The 21,010-nt window shown below is 37.3% G+C and overlaps 1 protein-coding gene across 12 annotated transcripts in view; it reads left to right on the forward strand.

Moving 5' to 3' along the window:
• MARCHF1 (membrane associated ring-CH-type finger 1) overlaps nucleotides 1-21,010 on the forward strand; it is a 222,783-nt gene that overhangs the window by 60,758 nt on the left and 141,015 nt on the right. For 10 of the 12 annotated variants that reach the window (XM_072928432.1, XM_030271420.4, XM_030271416.4 and 7 more), the window contains exon 2: nucleotides 13,707-13,785. The gene's annotated coding sequence lies outside the window, so the exon portion shown is untranslated. Of the gene's footprint in view, nucleotides 1-11,634; nucleotides 11,755-13,706; nucleotides 13,786-21,010 lie in introns of those variants that run through there. The other 2 variants (XM_072928436.1, XM_030271418.4) reach the window with 1 other exon arrangement.

Genomic DNA, 21,010 nt, shown 5'->3' on the forward strand with positions numbered 1-21,010 from the left:
AGTACAGAAATGAAAGGCTGTATTATGACATCTCTGTTACTTCTAAGTCATCCCAGGTGTATTTTATTGTCATGAGGAAGCAAGTACTAGATTCCCTGTGACCTAGCAAGTTTATCCACCCTGTCACTGATTATATATTCTTCAGATGGTGTTATACTTCCTTTTGGTTTCTGCAGATGTAGATTCATACACAGTTGAAACTCAGTAATACCTCAAAAATCCTCCTACTTTTTTCTTCTGCTTTTGCTTCCTTCCTTGATTTTAGAAAAAGGGTCATCTGAGCAGCCTCCTGTTAGCTTGGAAGACACCTAGGTTTAAATAAACTCAGCATAAAAAAAATAAGCCAGTGATTATTTTAATTGAGGAAAAAATTCCAGCTGGATTGGTAGGTGGGAAAAATTGTTTCAGGGAGAAGTAGAATGACTCCCTGTTGCTGTGTTAGGAATGAAGGTCTGTAATAGGAGCCAGCATCTGGGGACAGGAAGGTACGTGTAGTACTTCTTCGTCATGACAGCTTGCTGGGTATCTCTTGACAACTGGGTACTATGAATTCTCAAATTCATGAGCTGAGAGAGCTGAGTTTTCTTCAATTATATGTTAATTTAAATGATAGATTAATATTCTATTCACAAAGTATTGAAACAGAACATAAAAGAAGGTTATGGATGAGTTGACATAACATTTAAATTGTAAAACAGTTGTCTGATAAGTAGGAAATGCAAAATTGGAGGTACAGCTTGCTTCATAGGGAGTTTCAAACTTTGTGAATTTTTTTCATATTTTGCGTGATATACAATGCCTGTTTTGTATAGTGAATGAGGATGGCAGGGATTTAGATTTATTAATGGCAAAATTGTTGAGGACTTGAAAAAACAGATGGTACTTTGAAAAATCTACACAATAAAATCCAAGTGTTCACATTATGAAAAAATTATAGTGTAAGGCGATTGAAAAAAACCACTCATTCCTGTAAATACTTTTCCCTAGTTTATTTAAGATTTTTTTTTTTTTCACAAATAATTGAACACTACTGTGTGTACTACATCTCAGCTTCATTTTGTCCTTTAATCGTCTTTGTTGCCCTTCAGTGTGCTCTCTTGTACTGGGGAGCTTGAGGCTGGAGTGAGCTCTCTAGATGTTTCTCACTAGTACTGAACAGAGGGAAAGTTTTGACCTCCTGGAGAGGTCAAGTTGCTCTGAGCCATCTTTGATGTGAGGGCACGCTGCTGGCTCATGGTCAGCTTGTCTACCAGGACTGTCAGGTCCCACCTGACAAAGCTGCTTCCCTGCAACTTGGCCCCAGCCCTACAGTGTTCCCATGGAGGAACACTGCCTGGTGTTCCTCCACGGGATCAGGACTTTGCACTTCCTCTTTGTTGCATTTCATGTATTTTGCTCTTTTCTCAGCCTGTCAAGGTTCCTCTTAATAGCAGCACAACCGTCTGATATATTGACTGCTTCTGATTTTGCACTGTCTGTGAACTTGCTGAAGGGGCACTCTGTCTCACCTTGGGCGTTATTGATTGAGGTATTGAACAACATTGGCTCTCCTATTCACTCCTGGGGTGTGTCTTTGATGGCTGGCCTACGGCTGGACTTGGTGCTTCTGATCCACAGTGCTTTCAGCTAAACACTGTGGACAGTTTTCGTTGCTGATCACTCTTGATTTTAGATGGAAAACATGATTAATACTAGCTGTTGGTGTGAGCAAGGATTTTTAAATACACATGGAAATGCAGTAGTTTCTGCATAAACACGAAAGTACTTTGCAGAAGGCAATAATGTGTTAGCATAATTCATCTAAAAAGCCAACCAGCAAGTACAGAAATGTACTTTCCTTATTTCTGAGGCTCATGGGAAGCATTAACATGTGCTTCATCTGGCTCTAGTTAATCTACTGATCTTCCAGTGTCCTCTTGTTTTCATATCAGGTCAGCATGGAAAGGCAAGAACCCTTCTAGTTGCTCTGTCTACATGGGGAAACCTGAGATCAGCAGGGTTAGTGTCATCAGAAGAGTAATTTAAAAAAACTTGGCAAATGTAAGTGAGAAAGATGCCAAACATACCAAGCAGGGAAATAAATGAATCTATGGCAAGGTGCTGGGCTGTCACAGATGGCTTTTAGTCATTGTTATTCTAAGGTTAAAACCAATGTGGAATCTTTAAGTATGTTCATATAAGGGTGCAGTTTTGAGAGGTAAGGAACAGGGTGATGCTGCTTTGCATATGAAAGATCACAGGATTAATATGAAAATAACATTCTCTCACATTTGATCCTTAGTGCTGTTGATCTAGAGATGCTCTGTGACAAAAAAATCTGATTTACAAGTTTTATGTACGCTAATAAGTGTATGGGTATGATGTTTTCATAATTCCATTAGGTCCCTTTCCCTGTTAGCATCATATTCATGTAATCCAGATGGTTTCTTGTCATCTCATCATGTTCTCTTTTGATTTGGGGTGTAGGAAACACAAAAGTTGAGTGGCATGTAAGGCATCTGATCTAACAGAATAGAACAAATGGAATGAAATGTAGTCTATTCTAATTTATTAAAGCAAAATACTGCAAGTTCTTCAATCTTAACCTTATATTTCTTGCGACAGTCACATATTTGGAAGGTAGGACAGTTCCCATAATCGTGTGTGTGCTTTTCATCTGCAGGAAAAGTAGGGAGAAGAGTGTTTCTTTGGAAGCTTCTAGCAGGGTCCAAGCATCCAACACTGCATTTAGTAAATGTAGATTCATTTCTAGAAATTCTGCTTCTTGGAGAGATGCAACGTGTATCTGAATTTTGTATATCAGTCAATAGTAATCTGTATCACAGTAAAGTTTCAAACACAGCACAGAATTCATCTAAGCAGAGTTCTTTATATTCCCTATTCCTGAAGGGCTAAGCTGTGGAACCTCATGCAGAAATCCAGTACATCTGCTTTTGTTTATTATGAGGCTGTACTTTAAATTACTTATCTGTTATGGTCATGATATGGTTTATTTTTGCCATCTGTCAAGCTCTGGAGAAAGGTTTCTGGTTGTGTCTTTTGTGTTCATGGTAGCTGTGATGAAAGCATCTATGGAAGGTGCATCCATAAATGCTATCTATAACTTGGGTCCTGTTTACTAACTTGTGGTTTAGGATCTTTTAAGGATTTTTCTTTGTCATTTTTGGAATTTGGAAAGAGGAAACCTGATTGCACTTGGGTCACCTTCCTTATTTAAAACTGTTTGAATCATAGTGAAAATTGCATGTTGAAATTCTTAGAATATATTTAATGACTTTTGCTGTGATTCTAGTTCCTATACCTTAATTCTCTTCCAATATTCTCATTGTGGCTGAAAGCTTGCAGTTCAGCAAATAAAATATCCAGTCTTCAAAAAGAGACAGTTCTTTGAGTGTGCTTTGGCACCTGCCAGTCTTTTAGTGAAAATTTGTGGCAAGATTTCTGCACAAACCTTGAAATATTTTGCAAACTTTGAGCTTTTGGGGATTTACTGAATGTGAGGTCACCACTCACAGTGTGGTCATGCACAATGGTAACTATGGCAACTGCAGAATACTGGAATGGAGAGTAAGCAGGGAGGTTTATGTGAAAGAACAGGAAACATAGACATAGGACATAGAAAACATCCTTAGAGAGCCTCCTCAGATGAAGATGACATATGGGCATTTTTTTGGTGTGAAGTTCTTTTGTTTTCAAGTGTCAAACAAAATAAAACTTCCGATGACTAGTTCTCTTCCAAGTTTATTTTAATTGGTACTTCAGGTTTTAAAGATAGGTTTAGCTTGTATTTCCTCATAATTTAAAACTTGTGGATTACTCTTAGGTCTTTGAAGGCATTAACGCCTTAATTAAATCCAGGAGAAACCAAAGCTATGAAAATGTGTCCTAAAATTTTGGTGCCTCTTAGTTTAATGAGAAAAAGAAGGAACAATGGCTTTTAAATTTTGACAAAAAATTTATGGAATAACTGTAGGTGAATATTAAAGTTACCTAAACAGGCATGTACATAGACAATGCTGTGCAGTATTTTGATTTAAAGCCTGTGGAAATAGAAAATTATTAGTGTTTATCAAGGCATTCTAAGCTGTGTTACTTGCAAAAGCTCTCATTTGATTCTGCAGCACTTGCAAGTCTGCTGGGAGCACCTATGCCTCTTTACACTCTATGAAATCTCCAGGTTTTCTGATTTGTTGTGATTGCAGTTTTTGTTTGGTTGGTTTTTCGTTTTGTTTTGGGTTGCTTTTGTAATTCTGTCAGGCCTGGATTTGATTTCCTGTGATTTTTACTATCAGTGCTGCTTCCTGTTGTGAGTTTTTTAACATTGGTGCTGCTTTCCTGTTGTGAGCAGCATCTGGAAGACTGGGTGGGAAAAGGACCTAAAATCTTCTCCTAAGATTTCAGTTCATAGAGTATTCTATCAATATATACAGAAGTACTTTGTTCTATCGCCAATTGGGTGAAATTGTGCAGTCACTGCTAATGACAAAGGGTGTCTTGTCAAAATGCTCTGTTAAGGGCATCTCTGCCTTCCTCAATATGCTCATACTGTTTTGAAGTGAAGGTGAGCCTTTGTCAGTTCTTCTTTAAAAGGCAGAACCAAGAGTACTTTGAAAGAAGCATTTTAGGCATCTTTCTTCCAGAGTTGAACTCCTGGAAACCATTAGTGTTGCTTTATACTGTGACTTCTGGAATGTGTTGTCATTCTCATTTAGAGCAGGGCCAAGCTGATGATCACAGAATCGTTGGACAAGCTAGTTGTAGGAGCCATGACTTTGTCCTCTGCTGTGGTGACAGAGAAAGCATGACCTTTAATCCTCTCTGGTGTCATCCTTGTCATTAAATATTCATGTGGTGAAATCTTGCTCTAGTGAAGGTTATGGCAGTTTTGTTGTTAACTTCAGTGGAGTCAGAGCTTTACAAGTTACGTCTTAGAGGGAAAAAGGAGAAGGTTTAGATTCAGGTAACTCATGAAGTTTATTTTTTTTTAATTCTATTGAATGCAAGCATGAGTGCATTTTGCAATTTTTATGGTCTCTTAAAAATAATCCAGTCTGTCTTTACCCTACACAACCACCGCCTTGCTATTGTTTCTTGTTGCTTGTTACAAGAAGGGCTATGGCAGGATGTGGAGCTAGAATGCAGAAATAAAATGCCAGTATGGATAATTTTCTCTTATTAGGGGATATCTTCCTCTTCCTCAGCCCAAATATGCACACTTCTTGCACATGGCAGATATTTTATCTTTGAATCATGTTTGATTCTAATATAATGCAGAAGCAAATGGAATTTGAAAAATCAGCAGAGGATGAACTAATAGTAAAATAGCTGAGGTGGCAATGAAAATTTTCAGTTAAAGAATACGGTATTCCTTTGAGTACAAAGACTCAAGGAATTTATTTTTAAATAAATGGTTAGTGGAATGTATTCCTACACTTTGAAATTCCAGCTGTGGAGTATATACCAATTGCTTGCAAAAAATGTGCCTCCTTCTGGTTACCAAGTGTACCTTCTTGTAATTGGGATTCAAGCCAACAGTGACAATGTCATTTGTTTAGTTTATCTGTAGCCAGTGTCAGGAGTGAGCTGGCATTTGTAGTTGTTTAGTGCTGTTGTGACTAAAAACAACATACAAATAGGGTGCAGAATAGAGCTTATCCTAGTCTTCTGAACTGTCTAGTTTGAGGTAGTAGTTTGTAATTCCTGATGGTAACCTAGTTTTAAAATTAATTTTGAATTTATCTTTTGATGTCCTTTTAATCTTTTGGTTTCTTCTGCTGTTATGTATAAAGCATAGATATGCAGAAATTGCTTTTAAAAGAAATGCTTGTCACCAACAATCTTTTTCTTAATCACAATTTTTTTAATCTTTGGCTTTGATTATGGTGGTATTGAATCCCAGATTGAAACCAGCTAATGGATTTTGCAGCAAAAAAGCATAGTTACTGTGGCTACACAGCACCCTGAAAGCTTAAAAGGACAAAGCATAAATGAACGTGGTCCTGGCCGCTTAGCCATTTGCAGAATAGATTGTAATAACTTAAAGTCTTTATTACAGCCTTTCAGATTTTCAGAAAAAGCACGATGTTAGTTCTCTAAGAATTTCTATTTTATTTTTAGATGAAATCATAACTTTTGAAGTAGCATATTTGAAAAATATTTTTCAAAATATGCTCTGCTTTGTAGCCAGTTCATCTCACATGTATCACAGGCAGTAGAAAGCGATGAAATTTACTGTCACTGATCATTTCATGACTGATGTTTTTACTATGGTATTTTAAAATGAGTCAAAATCTAATCCTCCTATGGACACGTAAACACAAAGTATGTGTGGTTTGATGAAAACTTAATGTTCTTTTTATAGCTTTCACTGCAGTTTTGGCTGAAATATTTTTGACTTTGATTTTCTTACAAACAGAACTAACCTACATATTTAAGAGAAACACTCTGTGTACAGTAAAGAATAATAAAACCCATTCATGGTTACAGTTACACAATTAAGGATGGAATTAGCAGTTTTTAGGATGACCCTAGTGACTGATGGAATCAGTGCTGCTACCTGTCTTTCCCTGGAAAATAAAATACATTAGAACCATAAACATGTCACTCATAAATCCACAGGCTTATTTCAATGGCCTATTAAAAACGCAGAATAGAAGTTTTTAGTGTGTAATGATAAAATGCATCTATTATTCATCACAAATAATTAGAAGTTCTGTCCACAGATAATTGTAGGCAGTGTACTTTGGCTGATGGGTAGTAAACCACAGGAAAGGTAGGTAGCAGCTGAGCATACACGTGGTAGTTTTGTAAAGACATATTTATGTGCTCTTATTTGCAGGCAGAGGGCTCTTGTAATTGTATTTTGGATTTATGCCTCCAGCAATATTTGCATATATTCATCAAGTGGACCGACTTGCTGCATATACAACAGACCAGCTGAATTATCCTCCTATTGTAGATCTGTCCTGTGCTCTGTAGAAATGCCATATTTTACTTCATTAGTCCATGGTGTCATTTATGTCTAAAACACGTAAAGAAGTCTTTCTAACTAAAAATAGCAGAATAATTGTACAGAATTTCACCATAGAGACCAGAAATCTAGACTAATCTGCAAAACGTGTTTGGGCCAAATTCCAAGGTGAGCAGATGAGTGTGCCTGGAAAACCCAAGAATAACCCAAGGAAATGACAGGGAAAAGTAGGGTGATTTAATCCCTGCTGGCAACTGATTATCAGGCAGCCATTCACCCACTCTCTGCCTCTACCCTCCACTGGGGAGAATCAGGAAAAAAAAGTAGGATTTGTGGGTTTAGTAATTGAAACAAAATAAAATATAATAATCATCCTAATAGTAAAAATAAGATTAGTAATGAAAAGGAGGGAAAGGACTGATTGTATGAATAAGACCCAAGAGAAACAAGTAATGCATGATACAACTTCTCACCCCCTGCTCATGGATTCCCAGCCCTTCTGAAAGTAGCGATCAGCCCCTTCCAGCCAGCTTCTCCCAGTTTATATACTGGGGACGTTATATTGGAGTGATATTCTGGGGTGTGGAATTTTCCTTTGCCCATTTGGGGTCAGCTGTCCTGGCTGTGCTCCCTCACAGCTTCAGGTGCACCTCCTGAATGGCAGAACACGTGAGATTGAGAAGTCCTTGATTTGGGGTAAGCCCTGCTGAGCAGCAGCCAAAACCAGGAGCTTGTTAAAACATTATTCCGCATTGAATCCAAAACACGGCACTGTGCCTGCTACTAAGGACACTATTAACTTTATCCCAGCCAAAACCAGGACAGGAGGGGATGCTGATGGAAAATTATTGTGTGAATTTAATCCTGTTGTTTATTATGGATCTGAGATTGCTAAATAGTAGGAGTTCTTAAAGTAGCTCTAGGCTATAAACACTACCATAAACTAAAGTGTTGTGGTGTAGAAGTGGCTCAGAAGTCTGATTATTTTTCAAATCTCCACAGGGCTTGTTCCTAGCTGATCTTGGTTTTGGTCTGACAAATGTAAAATAAAAGATATTAGACTTTGAAATTCAGTAGAGTACTTTTCCTAAGTCTGAACATTTATTCCTTAATGTACAGCTTGAATAATGCTTCTGTTGCACTTTCATGCAGAATAGGTGTGCTCAGGACTAGGGTGATATTTACTGAAGAGTTTGGGATTTTTTGATGCTTACTTTGAGTTTTTCAGAATAACTTCACTTAAAAAAATGTTTGTTTCTTCTGTGTCTTAATTTAGGGAGAATGGGTTCTCAAGATAGAATCTCAGGTAAAACAGGAGTTACTTTCATGAAATCAGTGTTATTAGTTTAACTTGAATGAAAATGTATTGAGAAATTTTCCTCATGTATTTGAGCATTATAAATATGAGGATGTAAAAATTAGAGGGGCTGGCTAGTAATAATTTGTAGGTGATGAAGTCTATCAGAAGTTGTCCCACAGTAAGCAGCCATTGTAGTCTTTTCATTCCAAAACTTACATTTCAACATATTATTTCCTTATTCTTTAAAGCTTTTGCACAATTTGTTTTGCTACATGTAACACATCAATTTTGAAATTTTAATCAAGTAAAAACTACCATGAGATTGACAGGATTTTTAAATAACCTATCTTCCACCTTGTCTTAGATTATTTAAATGTAATAGTCTTGAAACATGAAGTTACCAAAACAATAAAATAAAAAATAAATGCTTGAAGAGTGGGGCTTAATCATGGGTATTTATTTCATTCATGTAGATTTTTTTTTTTTTCTTGAAGAAATCCTCCATTTATTATTTACTTAAATACTGCAGGAAAATATGCTGTTTGAAATTCAGGAGTGGATCAGTTAGAAGGGCTTTGACAGAAGACTGAGTCTATGTGATATTTGGTGTTGCCATGGGAAACTGCTTTGCAAGAACATTTGCAGAGCAGATGGACCAAGATAAATAAAACAGATACAGGTATTGAATAGGGATTGTTTAATGCTCTGTGAAAAAAATAGGAAAACAGGAACTTAAATCTATATAGTATAGTTCTTTGATTTGTCCTTTTTTTAATGGGCATGCTGTTTGATATGAGTAGTTCCACGGTGAAAGTTTCCTATAAATTTTGTTTTCAAGAAATCAAAGAAAATGCTAGGTTTATCTGCCACATCTTCTGTGTATGCAAAATCTGTAGTGTCCTTACTCTGTCATAATCTGCTGCTGTTTTGGGCTAGTCTCTGAAGTTACATTTAAGTACACAAACAGTATTAAATGAAAAATCTTTGTGTTTCAGATATTATAATTTTGTTAGCTTCAGATGCTCTTTACTACTGGCATCTCTTCTATAATCTTATAAAGCAGCTTTTATCCTTGATTTAAGAATGAAAAGACTCATACTCTAAGAGCTAGAATGTCTTTGTAATCATGTTTGATTACATGCAAGTTTGTTTCCATAGCAACATGAACACAAAAGATGCCCATGTGACTATGTACATATAACATGCCTTTGTATGAGTACCTGTGTGCAAAAATATACTCTATTTCTGTTTAACTTGTGTTCTTTGTTCTGCCTGGCAACAAATAAAATAGGCACATGCTGTTTACTTTTTCTCTAAGGAAATATGTCATTAGAAATTTTAAAATATAATTAGTAGTAATTTCTTTTCAACAACCCAAATTCAAACTTGCAGAAAGAAAAAGCTTATGGAAAAATAAAAGCTTTATCTGATCCCTTGAAGATGTATGACTTCAACTGCTAAAAGAGTTTTTTTTTTCCTCTAAGTAATCTGTTGATTATAAAATATTTCTTCAGATTTTCTACAGTCTAATTGTGGTTCTGTTCTTCATGACTTATAAAAATTATTCCACTGGTTGATGTCTCCACATGAGTGGAACAATTCTTTGGGAGATGCTGTCATAAACCTATTAATGCTTACAAAAGTGTTGGTGTTTTCCTGTAGTATAGAATGACATGAAATTCTGTTCCACTGAACACCATGCAGGTGATTCACATTTTTAGTGTGCATGTTAGCCAACTATTTTGAGTGGTCAGAGAAAAGTTTGTTGGCTTTTCAGTATACCATTCCATTATGAAAGGAAATACATTTGATGCATTGGTTATTAATACATATTTAATATCAGATATGAATACCTATCTGAAGTTCTATGTTTTTTTACGTTCTGCTTTCTCATGGGAAACTAGGAGTGTTAGCAGCAGGAATTATTGGGGAAAATGTTTGTCTTTCAAAATTACAGAATCACAGAATTGTTAGGGTTAAAAGCAACCTCTGGAGATCATTTGGTCCAACCCCCATGCCAAGGCAGAGTCAGCTAGAGCAGGTAACACAGGAAGACCTCCAGCTGGGTTTTGAATATCTGCGGAGAGACATCTAATTGGATCAAAGCATCTGAATTTCTCCTGTTGCATTTAATCTATGGTTTTGAAATCTTGCCATCAATATCCAGGAGCCCAAAAGACATGGTGACATCCATTAGGATCAGAGTTCCTATATATTTCTAGCTATAACCTTTTTAAGCCTTTTTACACTAGCTAAAACACAAAGTTGATTATACTTTTTTTTCCCCCATGCATTGTGGAGAAGAAATTTCATGGGTGATTAATTTAACCTCTTTTCAATTTATTTTAAGCAGAGACCAGTTAAATAAATAACTTTCCAGAATCATAGAATTGTTGTGGTTGGAAGGGACTTCTGGAGACTGTCTAGCCCTTTGGTCGGAGCCGGGTCACAGGGTCAGCTAGCACATACTGCCCAGGACTGTGCCCTGTGGGATTTTGGATGTTTGCAAGGATGGAGATGCATCTTGGGGAACTCGTGCCATTGGTTGACCACCCTCATAGAAAAAAGTTTAAATGGGATCTCTTGTGTTTAATTTGTGCTTGTTGCCTCTTGTCCTTTCACTTGATGCCACTGAGAAGTTCTGCCTGCCTTATTCTGCCACTGATCAGGTATCTGTAAGCATAGGACACATCCCACTGAGCTTCTCTTCTCAAGGCCCCCCACCTCTCACAGCCTCTCCTCATACAAAACGTGCTCCAATCCTTTACTTACCTCCATAAACTTTAGCTGGCCTTGCTGCAGTAACACTTTTTCTTGGGCCCAGTTCTGAGCCACCCACTACAGCATTCAGGGTGGCTCACCAGTGCTGAGCAGAGAGGAGGGATGGTCTCCCTCACTGTGTGGGTGATGCTCTTCCACATGCAGCGTGGGTTGCTGTGCAACTTCTTTACTGTGAGGTCATGCTGCTGGCTCATGGCCAGCTTGTTGTCTCTCAAGTCCTTTTCTGCCAATACGCACAGGATTATTCCTGCCAAGTTCAGCACTTCACCTTTTCCCTGTATTGAACTTCATGAAGCTACTGTTGGCCCATTTCTCAGCCTGCCAAGGTTTTTCTGAATGGCAGGAAAACCCTCTGTATCAGCTGCTCTTAGTTTTGTAGTATCTCTATGCATTGTGTCTCAACTTGCAAGTTATTGATGAGTTGCTGAACCAGTACTGGCTTTTTTATTGACACTTGGTGTGTGCCTTTGATGACTAGCCTCTGGTGAACTTGGTGCTTCTGATGTACAACCTTTTTTGGCCAGCAGTTTAGTCACTTTTCTGTGTGTCTTACTCTCCATTCATCTCTTTTGTATTTCATCAGTTTTTCAGGGAGAAGACAATGCAGGGCTGTGACAGAAACATTATTAAAGTCAAGATAAGCAATGTTCAGTGTTCTGTCCTTGTCCACTGGGTCAGCCTGCTCATTGTGAAAGGCTATCAGGTTGGTCAGGCACAATTTCTCCTCTATGTATTCATGCTTGCCATGTCCAAATACGTTCTTATTCCTCCTCTGTTTGACAATGGCTTTCAGGTTTATTTTCTCCATTCCTTTCCTAGGAGTTGAGGTGAGGCTGGGACTGAATTTCTTGGAAGTAGAGGTGATATTTATTCTCTTCCAGTCCTCAGAGTTTCCTCCCCTCACCTTGATCTGTTATCCTTTTTGATCTTTCAGTGACTGAGCGCTCTCACAATGCCATCAGCCAACCCTCAATATGTGCAATGCATCTCATTATGGCCAATGGGTCTGTGTGTGTCCAGTTTGTTTAAATGCTTCCTAACCTGTCTCTCCTCCACTGAGAGGAAATCTGCCATGCTCCAGGCTTTCCTATGGTTTTCAGGGACCTGGGATAGCTGAGGGATGGTTTTGTCAGTGAAGAGTGAGATGAAGAGGACATTCAGTGTATTGGCCTTCTGCATAACTTTTGTGACAGATTTCCATCAGGAGATACCTTTTCATTCATATCTTGTGACAGAGAGACCATTGTTCATAGCCTTCCTTATGTTGCACAGCACCAGCAGAAACTTTTACTTTTCAAGTTTATATGAGCTATCTACCCATGTTTGTGATCCCAGTAAAGTTTAAATTCTCCAGCTGCATACAGACCTTTTAATTTGTCCTGTTTGCCTTGCTTGTGTGCATTAGCAAACAGGCTGTATGAAGAGGCACAAAAGCATGGTTTTTTTTCCTAGCAAAGATAGAATACCTTTACTACTGCCTGGAAGGCATTTCCCTATCTACATGTACACGGTTGGGGTGGGACCTCTACAAGCCCTGGTTTTTTGCTTACAAATTTCTTCCTGTTGACATTTCCCCATACTCTTTGCTTGCCAGCCTGGTTCTTTACTTCCTCTCTTGATTGCTGGTCATGCCCTCCTACTCCTGTTATTCCTAGTTTGAATTCTCATTACTGGATTGGCCTGCCTGTTGGCAAAATGTTTTTATCTACCTATGTGGGCAGCATCTCTGCTAAACCATCCTCTGTTCTTGTAGAACATCCCATGATTGTTTAAAATCTAAAACCTTGTAGCCCACACCAACTGCACAACAAATTCTTATGGGATCTGTTGCTACCTTTTTCACCCTTCTGCTTTTCTGGAAGGATTGAAGAGAAAACTGCCTGGGGTCTCCATGCACTTGACCCCACCTCCCCACATAATTAGCAGCATAATCAGTGCTCGATGCTTTCTTCATTGCCTCTGGCATCATCTTCAGTGCTCATATGGAAGAGCAGCAGAGGGTCATAGTCTGCAGCAGCCCTTTGCAATGTCCTGACCTGAATCTCCAGCACGCTGCAAACCTCCCCAAGCAGCAGCTGTGGGATTCACTGCCCTCCAGGATGGAGCTTTCTGCTGCAAATACCCCCACAGCTCCCTGTGCACCTCCATTCTTTAGCTGGCTCGAGTCCCTTGCAGGGCTTGTATTTGCTATTCTTATGAGATAACTATTACAGCAAAAACATTGCTGGAGTGCTAATTACATGTTTTGGCTTTTTTTTTTTGTTTGTTTTATTAAGCATTGTATATTTGAATGTTATCCTGCTAATGCCATATGGGTTAACTGGCTATGCACAGGCGTTTTGTACAAGTGTGATTAATAGAGGGAAGATCATGTATGACTTCCCTGTGCTCAGGAAGGTCAAGGACTAATCTCAAATCAGTCTGAAAGTCTACAGAAAGTTTAATGGATACCAGTATCTGGTACAGGATTTGATAAAAATTATTTAAGATTACCTTTCAAGTCCAGAATTTTTTCTTTAGGTTCTGCCTTTTGGAAGACACCAGCCTAAAAAGTTTTCCCAAACCTTGCTTCTTAACCTGTTTTAAGGCAATGAAATAGATGCTATTTTAACATTGCAACTGGTTTCACATGTGTCCCGTTTCTATTTCTTTTAGGAAATGAACCCAGGAAGTAATGTGAAAGGTCACATGAAGCTCTGTCATAGCAGAAGTTTTCTGAAAGATTGCTTTACCTGTAAGTTCTTTTTTTCTGTTGTTAAATATTAATTCATATAATACTGTGGTGGGAAAAAAACCCCTTCATTTTGGCATTTTGACTTGCAGCTTAATTATGAAGAAAACCTTTCCAAGTGCATTATGTGGTAACATGTGCTGTTATTCACTCTCTGTATTGTAGTAAAGCCCAAACAAACATTTTTCCTCTAAGTAAATAACTAAATCTCACGTTTTCCTTAAAACCTGTTAAGGTTTAGAATCCAACAAGAAAGATTTTCATGCTGTTTCATTACAGATTATACATCCACTGTGATGCATGCTAAACTGCAATTACTTGTTTTTCAGAAATTATTTTAAAAGTGAAGGGTAGAAATTATTCAAACTTGTATGAGAGTGTGAAACTACTACTAAAAGCTCTTTGCAAAGATTTCATGTGCGGGTGCCTGCTGTGACTGAGACGTCTTTGGGATTCAGAGTTATTAAATGATATGATAGTGCCCTTTACAATTGTGTCACTTGTGGCAAAGAATTTTCTTCAAGCTAAAATGAACTGATTTGATTTTTTATATATCTCACAATAAACTCCACCTACGGATTTAAACTGTGGGTTTCATCTTGAGTCTAATTGTTGACATCAAAATACTTGGGAGATACAAACTTGCTCTCCTAGCAAAATTGCAAGAAGAATATTAAAAGATCCATTTTACACAAGAAACCAAAAACATTAGGCTTGATTTTGGCAGATTCACGTGGGTGGTGGTAGAGCTTAGAACAGAATAGCTAAGTTCTTAGTCCCTGTCAAAAGATATAATTTGAAAATATGTAAATATGCCAAAAAAGTATACCCTGAAGGAGATTGGGAGTTTGCAAGCTACAATTTCAGCAATATGTTAATTTTTTTCCCTTTTGGATGTAATTATCATAGTTGAACTATGCATCACCTAGATAGCAAGTTCTTGAAAATTATAAGGGGAGAAGCACTACTGGAAAATGTTTCAAAACTGATAGTAGGTGTTTAATTATTTAAAAGTAGTAATTTCAGATTTTTTTCGTTATCTAGCACTCTATTTTAAAGTAGCAGCAACACCTATATGTGGGTAGCATAGGTAATTTAGTTTGACATAAAATCTTCAACCAAATAAAAACTTGCAAACACTGGCCCTCCACATTCCAAACTCCTTATGAAGTTTCAGAAAAATCTCCTGATATTTATTTGATTTTCTTCAAAATGTGCTTCTTTATCTGAGTATTTCTTTACTACTCTGATGTAACTTGAGACAACTATAAAGTACGTACCAATACAAGCAAATCTGTTAGAAATTAAAGTCTTAATTCTGCACTTTGAGTTGGGAAGTCAAAGCTGAATGTTATTGTCTTTATTATATAAATATTCACACAGTACTGGTGCAACTTCAGCAATTGTTCTGTGTTATCCTAAGTGCATTAAAATTACTCCAACATTGGAGTATTTATTTTGGTTTTTACAAAGAATCCAGATGGGCTATTTCAGGACAATTCAAGGAGACTTTACAATTAGTCAAGCAAGAGAGAAGAAAAAGTGCTCCTCTGATAATGCTGTCTTAATAATTGAATTAGTCAGATGTTCAGTATTATTTGATAGGTTTAATTAGCAGTAGTCAGGTGGATTTCCAGTATCATAACAGTAGCCTTAAAAGAACACAAATGATAAGAGAAAAGATTGAGGTAGAATAGGCTAATTTATTTCAATTTTGTCTTCTCTTTTATTTAATTGCTCTTGTTATATTCTTTGTGTCTCCCTGAGAAATCCTGGTATTTTGTGTGCACATGTATATGTATGCATGTGGGTGGGTGTGTATCCATTAGAGATATTTATATTCAGTGAAGATAAGACAACAGTTGGGACAAAAGTAAAGAAGTGACTTGGAAAAATCATAGGTGAGAACATGGAGAAAAGTCCCTGACAGGATGCAAACGCTGAGTGTTGTATTGCACACTAAGCAGTAAAGTAGATTTACAGCCTCCCAGAGAACAAATGCATTGTTGGGAATCCTGCAAACATGCTGATTTTAATAGTGTGTCTGCATTTGAGGAAAAAAAAGAAGAATTTTTTTTTTTCCTCATCTAAAATATTTGAAACATTGTCTATTACTATATAGTTATAGACAATTCTGAAGTCTATTTAAAGAGCTGGCAATATTCTATAATTTTTCTTACTGTAGACGGCAATTGACTTTATAATTCACATACTCAACCATTGTATTTGTATAAACAGAAAAAAACAACATAGGGAGGAAAAGGATGTTGTTGATATTATAATAATGTTATGAGTACGAGTTGTTACAAGACAGAGAACTCTAGCATTTTTAGTCATTACATAGTTCCAACTTGTCTTTTTGCTAAAAATAATTCCATACTGCTAATTTTTATATTGATTAGAAGCTTTTCTGTTATACATTTAATGAACCTGTGAGTATTCTGAATTAATTAATCAGTGTTATAAAACTGGCTGTCATGATACACAGACAAACAGGATAACTCATTGAGATTTGTAGATTTTGGTGGCAATGAATTATAGTCAGTTCTGTAATAGTTATATTTTTCTTCCCAAAGGAATTTCCATGAATTATTTCTATTAATATTAGCTGGCTGACAAATCATAGCATCATAAAATAATTTGGGTTGGAAGAGACCATAAAGATCATTTCATGAGAGCTTCCACTGGAGCAGGTTTCTCAGAGCCCCATCCAGGCTGGGCTTGAACACCTCCAGGGATGAGGCATCCACAGCTTCCCTGTGCAATCTGTTCTAGTGCCTTCCTAGCTCTGAATAAAGAATTTCTTCCTAACATCCAATCTAAATCTCCCCTCTTTTAGTTTAAAACTCCTTCCACTTGTCTTAAAATTTTCCACTTGTGTAAAAAGTTACTCTTCCTCTCTTTTATAAGTTCCCTTTAAGTACTGAAAGGCCGCAAGTAATAAAATAAGGATCTTTTTCTACATTTCCCCCACCACAATTGGATTGTTCTGTGTTCAACTAGATACTATTAAAATAATATTTCAGTTCTGTGCTTATAAAAGATCAAAATTATACCCATCACAACATGTTCTGTGTAAAATAAGGTGTAGCACAAAGTCTACTGTTATATATTTATAGAAGAACAAGAAGTTCTGGATATGAACCAGAAGTTCTTAATATGCTAGCCATTCACCTTGACAGAAATTTAAGAGTAGAAATGTTTTCTTTACACAGTAAATTATTCCCCTTTAGGAAAAGCATGTTTGCTGATGCACAGCAACAAGTGTTCCTGATTTTCTTTGAAAAATCCCTTTCTGGATTTTCAAGAACTTAACTTTTTCTCCTGTTCATGCCCTCTGGAAAAATCAAAAATATCTGGACTAGCTTCTCTTGATTCACAGCTACAGGGCTGGGTCAATTATTTGGAGATCTTGGTGAGAGTCCAGTGCAAGTGCATCAAAAGGAAAGACTAAAAAAAACCAAAAACACACTACCAAAATCTGTAGTAAGAACTGAAGCACTGTCTATGGAAACTGGTGAACACTAACATAGACTTTTTTGCTGTAGAAAATTCCTATACCCTAAGAGCACATTAATTTTCAAGAAGTGCCATGCACAGCTCTAATTAAGGTTTCACTGATCACCAGGGAGTGAATCTTCCACTGCTCTCCCCATGCCTGCTCTTGTCTTTCTGAACTGAACTTAGACTTGAACTTTAATATCAAGAATTACCTGGCTTATGTTTTCATGTCAGGTTTTGTCAATATGTATAGAGAAATACAAGTTTAAATTGTGGCATTTCTGCATACTGATCATAAATTTGTACAAACCTGAATTGCCGAGTAAGGAGAGTAGAATTATTGCAAAGGTCTTGCATGTTTTGCTTCATTACGTATTATGTAGATTTTGTTTTTAATAAGGGAGGAATATAAATAGATATATGTGAACTGATGACAACAAGAAATACAACAGCTGTCCCTGTTGTTGCTTGTTAATTTACTGTGCTGAGGTGTAATTTCATGCTTTGTTAAAATCAGACCTATTAACTATGATTTGCTGAAGGTGAAATAAGGGGACAGGCTCCATGAAATTTCTTTGTTTTAAAAAATATGTGGTACCTAGTATTCACTGAAAGTAGTGGTCAGGAAAAGTGTCCTGTAAGTTCAATATATTGACACAGTAAAGACCATTGATGAAACTAAACTAAAATATTTTATTCTTTACCATCAGTATGTAGTTAATATTTTCTCTAGGCATAAAACTCCTAAATCTCTGGTCACAATGCACGTGTAGATATCAAGATGGTGCTAGTTAACAAGTGCACAGACAGCATTCGTAGTCCATCAGGCCTGGCTTCATTAGCTGCTTGAATATAAGGAAAGCTGAAGAATTCTGTAAGATGCCTTAAAAGTTGAGTTTGATCGCTCCTCATGACCTAAGCAGTGCTAAATTTGAAAAAGAGCTGATGGAAAAAAAGGACACAAACAAAAGAAAAAATATTACAAAGAATTCTGAGGAACAGAAGGAAAGATACTGTTTCAATTAATAAAATATAGAGGTCCATTGGGCGTGAATAAAGGGAATGATACAAGCAGTGAGTATCTCTGAACAATAATTGTTATTTTTGATTGATCTAAAGTTTTTCAAATTCAGTAGAAGAAACTTCCTAGTTTATTTTCAGTGTTGTGGAAATACACATTAGTTCTATGTGTTGTTATTAATATATCTCTGGTTAATTATGTGTAGGTTTAGAGAATGTATGGGCAAAATTATAAATGTTTTGATTCCCTCATTTGGCACAGTGTGGGTGCAGTATATGCTTCCGAATAGCGCAACAAGATTTGGCTTCACAGCCTCTCTCGAGGCTGAATTTGCATCTGTTCCTCTTGACTGTCTTGGCCATGATGCAGAAGTAGCTTGGAGGGAAGGAATGAGCATTGGTCTGTAGTCTGACATTTTTACTTCACCTGCTTGTTGCATTTATTGGATATTTCCCACAGTTAGTCCTTTGACAGGAAAGGTTACCTGGGATTAGGAGTCAGTGAAATTTATTTTGTCTGTTCGCAAATAATTGTTCTGCAAAAAAGTGTAATGCACTTCAGAGGAAGATTCATAATGATGCTAGAAAAACTACTAAGAAAATTCTTTATGATCTAATTCAGACCATTTAACAAATACACCCGTTTTGGGTGAAGTGTGCTATTATGTTGTAGGTCTACATCTCATGTTATCTGGCTTCAAGCAGAAAACTTTGTTTTAGCTTCCCAGCAGACAAAAGGTTCAACTCCAGTTCTGATAATTTACAGCGTGCAAGGATTGTGTTGTCATAGAGGTGCAAGGGGGGCATGAGGACCTCCAGACTGTTCACACAAGCACACTTCTCTCTGGGGAGCTTCTTTGGACCCACTGAAAGCAGAATGCTCCTGAGAAATCTCACATTGGTAGAGAAGCCACTTTCATTTTTTTCCTTCATGTTGCCTAGAAGTTGATGTGTCACTGAGTGTTGTCTCCCTCCTCTGAAGGCAGGTTTTAGGTGTTTGTCTGAGGAAATGTCATTCTGCAGGATTACTCTTGTTGTAGACTACTGATAGAGTTGGAAGGAATGTCGTGGTTGTGGCCTTCTTGTGCCTTCCACAGAGCTAAAGAGGAAAATTATTGATTAATGTAATGAACCAAAGATAGCACTACTTTTATGGGCTGATTCATGTGAGAATGGTTTAAGGATTCACTGTTTCCTGGGAAAAAAATATCTAAGCTCTTGCCTCTAAACTTGAATGAGAGAGGCAAATTCATACTTCTGTAATTACTTTGATTTTTCTTGTTGTAGTCTATTTCAGGTAAACCTACACTGCATGAATCATAAGAAATTGCTAGCTAGAAAACAGTTAGAATGTCAAGAGGTGCTTTTGCTCCTCAATTAACTAGTTTAGCATTAATGTCAGGTCTGTGTAGCTGCAACACTGGGGTTGTTTTTATTTCCTTTTTTAAATCATGTGTGCATTGTGGGAGCATTGACTTTCAGCTGTGCAATAATCTCTGATAGCTTGTTTGTGGTTTTAGATTTTGTATGACTTTTGTACCCCCACTCTTCAAGATACCATCTTTGGTTTGTGACTGTGAGTATTGGCAGAAGGTTTATTTAACAGAAAACAACCTGAAGAGTGACATCAGAAATTATTGTCAAACAGACAGGAAAGCAGTAGGAATACTGATATGTTTCTGCTTTTGTGATTAATCAGTCTATATTCTAACAGTAAGTAAACAAGCAAAACTTGTCTGCTTGTGCTGCTATCTGCAGCTTTCTGTTGGCTAGGAGCTTATCAGTAGCTTTTGGGATTTTATGGTTGAATAGCACATCAGTGTACATAGTTTGCATCATACAGAGCTGGGTAGAAGATCTTGAGAAAACAAGGGTTTTTTGCACTTTTGCCACCTCTCATTACTAGCGTTCCATAGGTGTTGCTGCAATCCTTGGCCTTTCCATGTTCAGTTGTCTTGTTATTAGTGGTAAATTGGAAAAAATAATCCTGATTGGTGGTATTTTTGGTATTTAAATAGCTAAACCACATAGTTGTAACTGTAGTTACAGCTAGAATTTCTTAGCAGGTACACCCTGCAACATGTCTTGGTCAGCTTGTTCAGAGGTTGGTGACGTGGCTGGACTTAGAGGTGTGTGATTCCTTGTGTGTGTGGGGGTTTCCTGCTGAGGCATCTGGCACTGCACAGGTCAGAGAGGAATGATGGGTATTAGTGTTGTATTCATTTGGAAAATACCATTCCTGGAATGTTTTGCAGAAATCATTTAAGAATTCCTGCAAAAGTAAAAACTTCCTTTGATAAACTTGGTTGTGTAAAGTGTCCAGAAAGTTAATTCCTGAGGCTGTTAGCACTGACAGCACTAATTTTCTCTGTTGATTTCAGAGCATGAAATTTGTCCAGACATCTGACTTTGCAGAAGAGAATTGTTGCTTTGGAGGGTAGACCGTACACACTTTATGTGGCTAAGGGTAGGATTGTGTATATAGACTATTTCCCCGGTGTAAATCCATCAGAGAAACAGGATAGCAACTGTCGGAGTCCAGGACATCCCTCTGGCTGCCCTGGCTGTCTGGAGACCCTGGCACAGGGCTTGGAGACCTTGGCATGGAGTCAAAAAAACACCTGTGGCTTTGATTTTAGCCCGTGGAAAAAACTGCCACTTTGCATGAGGAATTACAAGCCAAAAGGGTTTGAGTAATGTGATAATT

This window comes from Taeniopygia guttata, chromosome 4 (genome assembly GCF_048771995.1).
Source record: "Taeniopygia guttata chromosome 4, bTaeGut7.mat, whole genome shotgun sequence".
Classification (NCBI taxonomy): domain Eukaryota; kingdom Metazoa; phylum Chordata; class Aves; order Passeriformes; family Estrildidae; genus Taeniopygia; species Taeniopygia guttata.